Raw genomic sequence first — 10,850 nt, 5'->3', positions numbered from 1 at the left:
CCATCCTATTCTCGTCCGCCCACCCTTGTAACCTGTCTAGGTCTGATTGTAGCCTGTTGCATCCTTCCAGTGTGCCCACGTCCCCCCACATATATATACTTGTGTTTTTTATTATTGTGTACTTGTGTTTTTGATTATTCCTCCAGTGTGTAACAATTTACATTTGTCCACATTGAACTTCATCCTGTTAGCTCTAGCCTAGCTTTTCAATCTGTCAAGGTCCTTCTAAATTGTGCTTGCATTTTCCAACATGTTTGCAATCCTTCCCAGCTGAGCGCTGTGCCCAAACTTGTTCAAGAAGCTTTCTATGCCAGTATCCAAATGGTTAATAAACATGTTGAACAGCACGGGGCCCAAGAGAAACCTTGCAACACAGAGTATCTTGTAATATGAATCATCCAATTGATTTTTTTTTTGAAGTACAGTTCAGCATGAGAAAGTGTCTCAAAGTTTGGCCCTTTGTGATCAGGGAGGAGTGATTTGAGAGGTGCTGAGCACCAACTTTCCCTGCACTGATGACAGGAGAAGTTGGGGGTGCTCTGAAAGTCAGAGCACCTGGGAACTGCAGGTACCAGACACCTTGGGGCTTGTGTTACGTAAGAAGTCAGAGTATATGATCACAGTCATCTCTTCTGGCCTGATAATGATGAATCTATGAAACGGTCCAGTGAATCGTTGTTTCTTTGTGGGTCAATTTATCACTGTAGCCAGTGAAATGATTGCTTTTTGCAATCTTTTCTTGGGACTGATCTGAAAGACTGATATACTCCAAGCTGTCTACTGTGCATCTATTGCATATTTAGGTTTTAACCAGATGGGTGAATTGCTTTATGTATTAATGACTGAGTATACTGTTCCTGTCTTTTATGCTGTTCATCATTTCCATCTCTTCCTACGCTAGGATGGATGATTATTTTTTTTTAAATTTACTTAGACAGGAGACTGTTTCTCATTTCATGCAAGTTTCTAGTTTGCCCTGCTACTCAGATTAGACACATTTGTTTGTGCTCCTTTGAACACTGATGCTTGCAAAGTGGCTTTCTGCTGGACACATTAGAATTACAATGTTTTGTTGATATGTTAAACCGTGCAGTCATCATTTTAACCTTTATTCCTGTGAGAGATTCTCTTTGGTGCCAGAATCAGGGGAAACCAGCATTATACAATGCAGCTGAGTAGCTGTGAACAAGCTCAGATGACTCTAAGGGGAAACATAGGTTACATTATCTCCTTGACTCTCAGTGTTTTTAAACAGAAACCGTGGGCTGCATTTTGGTGTTATGAATTACTGTTCACATGATATTGATCAGAGGTTACTAGTTTCAGATTCCGTGGTTGCTTCACAGCAGCCAACATGTAACAGCAGATGGATGGAAGCAAGTAATATGAGAATATGTATGTGCATGTAAAGGGAAATGTGTATAGATTGCAAATCATAATATACCACACTAATAACTGAGTGGAACATTGGACAAAACAGTGTTTCTCCATCTATGAGTTTGGCTCACGTGTCTCCAAATATAGCTGAAGGATATAACAAAACAGGATATTCAGCTGTGCTGCCTACTAGCAATACATGGGGCACCTATACACATGACACACCGCTGCTCCGATGTGTGCTACTTAGCACATGTTGGAACACACTCAGCTAATCAAGTCTGCTGTGAGTCTGCTAATTAGTGCGCTCCAGCAGCCTTCACATCATATGTATTCAGTGTCCCTCAACTTCAAAGTCGTGGCAGGGGCACTTTAATGAAAGCTTATCAGAGGAGCTTTATTAAAGCCATTTTGAAGCATAGAACCCTGAATACATGTGATGCTACAGGCACTTTAATTACAGTGGCTCTGAGAGCCGCTCTAATTAAAGCACTCCCCTCTACCCTATAGTGCATGTGTAGACATCTGTGGTTTGCACTCCTAGCCTGCCTCTTACCTGTGGCTCTCAAACCATTTGGCAGACATGAACTAATGGAAGTTTCACAAGTCCCTTGCAAGGTCAGTATTACTCATTTTGCTGCTGGAGAGTTTGGAAGCAGAACATGTAGTGTAATTTTCCAAGCTTACACAATATATCAGTGGTACAGCTGGGAGGTACAGAACCCTAGGGCTAGGTCCAGATATGCAAAAAGCCCAAGGAAGAATTGGGGTTATTTGACCCCAGCAGTCCTTCCTGCCCAGAGCAAGGGGGCTGGACCTGATGATCTCATGAGATCCCTTCCAGTCCTAAACTTCTGTGAAGCTGCGTGTGAATCTGTGATCTAAGTTACGTAGTTTTCTGTCAGTAGTGTAGTTTAGATTGGTAGCAAACAGAACACACACTGCCCTTTGTTGGGGGGGGGAACAGAGCAGGAGAGCAAATCTTAGACTGAGTTCCACCATTTTAAAATCACTCTGTGTGTGCTGAACTTCTGTTCTGTTACAGGTGTGGACTGGTTTCTGATCACTTATACTGGTAACAGTGGCCTAGATTTACATGGAATGAACCCCCCAGATTGTGGCTTGTACTCCCTACCATGCTTACCCTTCCCTCATTCTGAAGGTTAGCAATCAATCAAGACATGGTGCAATTTAGAAGATGTTTGTGTAGAGAAAAATCATAGTTGATTTTATTCATTCCTGCAATGGGTTAAGAGGCCAGTACAACTGCTTGCTACATGCAAAGTGCTCCCAAGATGCTCTTTTCTACAGCAGTATCTCCAGACTAATTAATTGATCACAGGTGTAGGCTAGAACATTAATTGCAACAATATATCACTTTTGACTGGTCCCAGGCATGTCTACCATATAGGAGCAGAGTGACTAGCACAGGTTTCTGTGTAGTCCTCTTTTACAGTAGTGGATAAATCATTAAGGCCTAGTTGTGTCATTCTTATTCGCAATGAGCATGTTAGATCTGTTTAAACTGTGGGGGCTAATAACAAGAGTAAAATACTATTCCTGAGTAACATACATACAGGAGGCCAAGATGTAATGGTCCATTCTGGCTTTAATTCCTATGCAACAATTCTCTTAAATGAAGGCAAAGATCTGAGGCCACTGGAGAATACATGGTTGAATTCTGAATGAACTGTTTAGCACTTGTTCAAAATATTCTCATGCATTATTGAAATCAGGAAATTATTTTAGGATACTGTTTGTATGAGAAGCACAACAAAATCAACTCACATTTAAGAAGCTAAACTGTGCAACCCAACACCCGTGAGATTATTTTAATGTTTGATGAGTCCACAAGCAAACCGAAGTAAAATAAATGTCAGGCTAAACATAATTTTGTCATCCCTTTTGGTGATGTAAACTTAATGGGCTGTTCTTTTATGATTATTTGTTTGGAGTCTGACAGCAAGGTAGAGACAGAAATATTATGTCAGCTCTTTGATAAGCCAATGTTGTTATGTTAGATATTAGATAAGCCTATATTTGGCTGTAATTACAGCCAAAAGGTTATCTAAGGAATTTTACTGCTTATTTAAAAAAAATGAAGAATTATTTGGTGTTCCTTCACATTTACCTGAAATCTATGTTCAGACTGATAATGCTTGTAACAAAATGACAGTCAGTTGTAAAGGTCTCTACAGTGTTCTCTAGGAAACAGGTAGCATAGAAAGTGATACAAAAAATCATATTGAAATACTTGCAGAAATCATTTGTGTAATATAATATAAAGGCTGGAGATTTTACTTTTGGATGCAATGTATGTTACTTTTCAGTTTTACAAGTTATAGTGCATCTCTTTCCTACAAACATATACATCCACATCCCATATGGTATATGCCTAGTTGATAACAGTAGGATACTTTTAAAACAATACAGATTTAGTTCCTTTGTCATTTACATAGCTTAATATGTATATGTAACACAGACTCCATATGCCTGTCTGTTTATATATGTTATAAGAATATGTGAATATTTCAGAGTAAAAAATGTAATGCATTTTGCCTCTTCAGCAGTTTGCAAAATAATCTATGACCATCAAAACATTTTCTCAAATGCATTTTTTATTTGATCAATAATTCATACTCTAGAGATTGACTGAAACAGTTGGGTGTGTTTGATATCAGAAATCCTAATTGAAGTTGGCTGTAAGTGAGCATGAGTGGTAGGTCACATGGCAAGTTTTGTTCTCTCCTCCTTTTAGTTAGATGATAATTAGGTATCTGGTTTGAATACAAATACAACATTTAATTGTCATGGATAGACTCTTAAAATGTGCTGGGTCTACAGCTACTCTTGTGATTAATGTTATGCAGTAGCATACAGGCAGTCTTCAGACTTATGACAAAATTGGTTCCTGAAAACCACATCTTAAGTCGAAATGTTGTAACTTGGAAACAATTTTCTCATAAGAAATAATGTTATAAATTGGGGATTGGCTCCTGAAACAAGGCCCGATACCCTGTTTTCACCAAAAATACTCCAGAATTTTGTACTTGATCAATTATAGCTGAGTAATACAGCTACATTAATGTATTTGTATTGTAAATAGCAATCATATTGATTTGGAAGGGATTTCTTTGAGGTGACTTTGCTGGACTTTCTTTGAAGTGACTTTGCTGGACTTTTTGAAGGGCTCTTGGCTGGAGTCTTCTCGGGAGTCTTGGCTTCAGGTTTTTCTGGAGTCTTGTCTGCTTCTTAAAGAAAGTGTTCAAGGAAGTTTGGACAGATGTTCTCCAGGGAGATGAGTGACACAGCTAACTTGTTTGCTGGCATGGTGTCACATTGGATCAAACATTGTAAAGTTGAAACTGACGGCAGAAAGTTGAAACGGTGTCAATTTATGAACATTGTAAGTGTGAAACGTTGTAACTCGAAATGTTGTAAGTCAAGGACTGCCTGTATTCAAGGAAAGCAAGCACAAGTAAAATCATTGATACATTTAATTGAGTGCTTGGAGGCAATTCTTTTGCCATATTCACCCAGTGCCAGCTGAGTGCCTGTGAAACACCGGACCCTTTCCTTGATTAATGAAACCTTCCATTTTGCTGCAGTGCTTCTTGGCTCTTCCTTCTTAGGTGTCTCCAACCTACTGCTACTGCTTTATGTAATTTTTCTCCTCCCACTTCTCTGGCCAGGTTGCTCTCTCTTTGAATCCTTCTGGTGGCTTCTTACTGCATCAGGGAAAAGCTTCTCGTTCACACCCACAGTATGTGATGGAATTATTCCATGTGCCTTTCATGAAGATACCTAGTTATGCCTTTCTTGAAGATATCTAGGTGAGGGGAAGGTAAGCTTTCCAGGGCTCTTTGGCCCATGCAGAGTATCAGAATCAGTGCCTGGCATGGGCAGAAAGACACCCCTGCTATAAATGTGCTCTCTCACTGCACCCTCCCACTCCTTATTGGCAATGGGGGTGGGAGTCATTTGGAACAGCTGTTGCTGCAACGTGCAGCAATGTTCATTTCTAAGGAGGATGCTGGGATCAGAGCCCAGGGAGCAGTGGGGGATATGGAGAGTGCTCGTGTAAGCAAATGACAGGGCTGCCAAAATTGCCACTCTGCCATAATGCTTATTTTGGCTCATTTAAAACTTCTGGCTCCTCCCAGTGCAGGTCTGAACTTGTTGAGAAATCTAGGACAGGTTGTTCTCAATAGCAAGCCCTAGAACTTCATTCCTTTTGTAGTTTTGCATGAAACAAGTTATACTACCAGCCCATTCGGAGAGCCTGAGGATCCAATATCATCTCTCTCAATCTCTGCCCATTAATCATCAGCAAAAGATAATGTTTATCTTCAGATGGAAGAGCTGCTCTTATTACATTGTTCTGCAGATCAGAGTGACTGCAAAAATAAACTGCATTTGCAAAAACAAAGAAACCCCTCTGGTCTTTTAAAGAGGCAGGGAAGGTGCCGCCCAGTAACCAGTCTCTAAGCCCTGGGATACTATCTTTCCCTCCCAGCTTTGATCCAATGGCAGTGAGTCTCCTGTTAGCTTTGCAGTTAGCTAACATGTTGTTGTGTCAACTTGCTGGCCTTTCAGCCACATGTCTGTTGATCTTCCACACTGACAACTTTATGGGCTTGGCCAGATGGTTGGCTCTTGGTGGTATTAGAAAATCTTTATATCTTTTGTTTGCTTAGTAGCAGATGGATCCCAAAATATTCATGGCCAGGCTTTGGCACTGTTGCTCACCTTAAGTTGTATGACATTCCCCAGCTCAAATCAGTGGGACTCCTTGTGCAGTAAAGCGCTACTTGAATGGGGGTGAGGTTCTCAGAATTGGCCAGTTCTGCTTCCACTGCAGCCAGTGGCAAAAGCCCCAGGATTGCAATGACCATTTGTGTGCCTAAGTGCTGCAATGGCCTGCACAGTTATAAAATGTTGGCCCTGAGTCATTAATGCTGGACTTGGCTTCTAAAAAAAGCAACAAAAAAACCTCTTCTTGCTGAACCAGAGCTGATGTTTATTTTCTATATGGCACGTGCATCTCTTTATTACTTATAATTTGCTTTTGGGAGCAGCTGTGGAAGCCTTATAGTTTGAGTGTCTAGATGCAGTTGCAGTCTGTTGCAGCCACGATTTTCAAGACTTAAATCAGTATGTGTGGGCACTCAGATTGAGAGACCCTAAGAAAGCATGATCTATCTAAGCCTAGTGGTTCATTGGGTTAGTGTGGTTAAGTCACAGCAGTTTTTCCTAGCCTAGGGCATAAGGGCAGAATGCACTTGTCATCACCTGCAGCCACCTTTGACTCTCCAGTGTGAATGATCAACTGGGTGTAGAGCAGGTCATAAACTCCCACTTCTGGAACTGCAGTGCTTTAACTGGGCCGTTGCACCCTGCATTAAAGGAAGACTGTTTTCAGAAAGAGCTGAGCACCCACCCTCTGAAAATCAGGCCCCATCATGGTGCCTCCCATTAGCACCCCCCGCCCCCCAAATTGGAAGTGTCTCAAATCACTGTGAAAATCTTGGCTTGGGCATTCCAGGTATTAAACAGCATGAAAGCACTTGGCTTGTCAAGTAGGTAGCACAAATAACTTTGCTATGCAGGCAGCCATCTTGGTGTGCTATAGAAATTAATGCTGCTGTTTTGCCACTTGAGTTCCCTTCTTTGGTTTAATTCTCCCACCCATTTCTTCCTCCCTTTTACAAGAGCACCAGACCACCTTGTTCTCCATCTATTGACACTTCAGCCTCCTGTCTACAGTTCTCCACTTCATAACCAGCTCATTCACATTCCTAATTCAAAAACCACCACGATTCACTGAACAGAAGAGGGCCTTTGTGTCATATGGTTTCTTTGAAAAATGAGCTGGTGGATGATACTTGTATCTGAATACTGTACTTCGGTTCTGTTTAATAAAATCAGTAGATAAATGGCAGTGAGATCTTGGTGCCAAGGACAATAGCTTTGCTCTGGTGGATCTCATTTTTTCCTTCCCCTTTGTTGTATGGAAGACACTAGTTATAGAGTACCAACCCTCAAGTGAAATTTCCAAAAGGATAATTTCTACAGCAACAACTGTGAATACATACATACATACATACAGATATACATACACATACACATATACATAATGTGTGTGTGTGTGTGTGTAGATAGAAATAATATAATATGATTTGTTATAATATAAACATGCCTATAGACATGAGAAGAAAGGGATAAACTGGTTCAGGTTAAAACCTAACTTATGTGAAGCTGACTTTTAAATTTCATTGTATTTCATTTTAGATACCCAGAAAAGTTGGGTAACTTTTTAAAGAGTCCTGGATCAAATTCACTTGCATCAGCATAACTGGAGATGCTAAAGTGCTGTATCACTAGAAGGACTACTGTCAAACTATTTCCAGCACAAATGGACACAGGAGGTATCATAAACCTTGAGAATTTTCCCATTTGAATTGTTGATCCAAGAGGTTTAGAATTCCATATTTGCTCTGATAGGGTTTGATCCTGTGTCCATTAAAAGTTATGGTAGTGGTCTCTCTTCCATGACACAGGATCTGGCTTATACATTTTATAAAAACATCTACATTTTTGTGTGCCCATTCAGACCAGGCTTTTCCACCAAACCATTTAAAACTTTGATGTTCAGCAGGTACAACTGCATTTCACACACATAATTGCCCATCCAGAGAACAAGTAGCTATTATATCTAGTTCCTGCCTTGAGTTCTTCCTGTTTTTCGCCACTGACTGAAATCCACTCATACTTTAAACAACTATGAGTGAGAGAAGAATCAAGACCACACTGACTGATTCTGATGTGACTATCATGATTTATTGACCCAAGTACTAAATGTTTCAGGGCTGAATCTTCATCCTGAGACATACTATGTCTTGGTATGTAGGAAAACAGGAGGCTGCTGAATGCATTGTTTCATATGTACCTTGCTGCAATTACTCAAGCATCTAGGGTAACATGCCAGATGATGGCATAAAGTGGTATGTGGTTTTCCCCACTACATCTTTTATAGCATTCTGAAAGGTATGACGAAGTCAGAAGTCTAGGAAAAAAACCTCTTACTCTTTAGGAAATGGGATTCTAGTTTGCCGGGATCTCAGCCAATTAGAATTCAGATTACCTGATAGACTGACATAATTCCATTAGTGCTCAACTTTTAGGAGGTGAATCATAAAACTCTACCAATGGATCATGACTGCCACTGAATCCATCCCAATGTGGGATTGCTTTTTCAAAAAATTGTGGTTTTTTGGTTTGGCTAACAGAGAACATGAGCGAATATGTAGCAACAGAGTATGCAGTGTATAACTTTAAACTATGGAAGTGAAGCTTTTGGATAAATAGAGGATTTGGGGCTTTTAAAAAAAGGATTATAGGTGCCTAACTCCAATTGAAACCTCAAAATTTATCCACAGAGGCAGACAAGCTTCTCCCCAGAGGCTACATTTTAAAAGTAAATCCAAAGCATCTCAACCAAAGGGGCTAGAATTTGTAATGAAAATGGTTAACTTAATAGAGGGAAAAGTGAAAGAGAATTGGTCTTCCTATATTCCAACACCATTAGAAACGGAGTTGCTCTCCTGTTATCAGTACAAATACATTAGAATCCATCTGGTATGATGGACTATCACAAAGTAGAGGCTGAGAAAGTAGAGTTTTATCTTAAGATAGCAAGAAGAAAGAAACAACTCAGATTTAGTAGAAGATATAGTCCCCTGTCCTTCAAGACAGTTGAATATCTGTCATGAATATTATTTATCATGAGTCTAGAATTTTTTTTTCTGTTTAGCTAATAGGATCAACCCCATTGCCCTCCAGTCCAGTGGCTGGCAACTTTTTACAAGCTGTGGGGAGAACAACCTGGTTACAGTCCAACGCGGGTCAGATGCCTTCAGTAGCACATCAGTGGCAGGGGGTTTTCCCTGTGCCCGCTCTGGGACCAGGCAACTGGGAGCTGTTGCACTGCTTCTCCCAGTACCACTGCTTTCTGACTGCAGTGTGAGCTAAGCTTCCAGCTAGTGGCTACCTGCACCAGGACCAGGTATCTGAAAGCTGAGTCCACAAAGCCACTGTTTCTCCGCACTCACTGCCTTCCCCACCCCATGGCTGTGGCATGGGAAGTTACACAGCTCTAATGCAGCTCCCCAACATCTGGAAGCTGTTCCCATGCCAGAGGTGGGTGGGGAGGGGAGAAGTGGCAGCAGTATGGATGCAGTTTGCAGATGCCTGGGCCCAGCACAGCTCCCCATGGGTTGGAAGCAGCACCTGTGCCTCAGCTGGTGAATGGGGAGCTGGGCAAAGTGGCGGTGGCACAGGCACAGAGAAAGTCCTTGTTGCTGATGTGGTGCTGAAATCACTTGGCCTGTGTTGGACCAGAGCTGGGATGATAGATAGAAACAGCAGTAGTGTGGGCACAGACAAAGCACTCCTGTTCTGTGGGCCAGATCCAGTGGCTCTGCAGGCTGGACCTGGCCTGAGGGCTGTATGTTGCTGACCCCTGCTCTAGTCTAGTAATTCTTCTTCTGTATTTACTAAATTTAAGAGGATGGGTTACTCACAAACTGTTCTGTTTGGACCATAAGATAGGCCACCTGAGTTACAAGATGTTGTATGATCTTTAACTGTATGACTAAATCTTGGAGGAAAGTAAAGATATCACATGTATAACAAATATCAGATAACAAACAATATATTTTTGCTATGTAAAATAAGTTTACAACTAACTGTTGTGCTATATATAAACGTTCACAAAACTTTCAGGTGTTTTGCTACTTCCAAAAAAACCCCCGTATGACACCAAGGAGCACGCTAAGCTGAAGTCTAAGGGAGATCCTTATGGTCTCGTAAGTGAGAGAAGGCAGAAAATAATGGAAGCGCACCACTTGGCTGCATGAGTGATGGAAAGCTGAAGGATTTGGTTGTGTGGAACATTAGGTCCGATTCAAGCAGGTGAGAAATGATACAAATGGAACAGTTTGCCTCTCACAGATAAGTGTGAGGCTAATCTCAGTTGGAGGCAATCTGGAGTATCCAGGGGGATATTAAATTAGCAGTGCAAGAGGAGGGTGCTAAGAAGGCAAATGAAGATAAGTATCACTCAGTAAGTTGTGAACCAACATGGATAAGAATGTAAAGAGATAAAAACGTTCAGTTGCTTATATCCCAGCAGTAGGAATCTGGGTAGCAGGCAAGAAGAATTGGCAAATTAGAAGAATTGTAAAATAATTTATATTGCTGAAACTGGGTGGCATGATGAGCATAACTAGAAAGTTAAACTTTGTAGGCTATGGGCTTGTTGGCAAGCATAGAGTGGGAGGGTAGTATTCTGTTTTAAAGACACCATTGCTTGTTTTGAAATTGTCAATAACTTAAAAGCACAGATTTTTTTAATGCCATGAAGGAATTCCCAGGAGAAAGCTGGTTAAGAATTTGTTACAGTTTGGATCAAA

The sequence above is a fragment of the Crocodylus porosus genome, unplaced genomic scaffold, assembly GCF_001723895.1.
Source record: "Crocodylus porosus isolate Cpor-Errol unplaced genomic scaffold, CroPor_comp1, whole genome shotgun sequence".
Classification (NCBI taxonomy): Eukaryota; Metazoa; Chordata; order Crocodylia; family Crocodylidae; genus Crocodylus; species Crocodylus porosus.
This window is presented reverse-complemented; position numbering follows the sequence as displayed.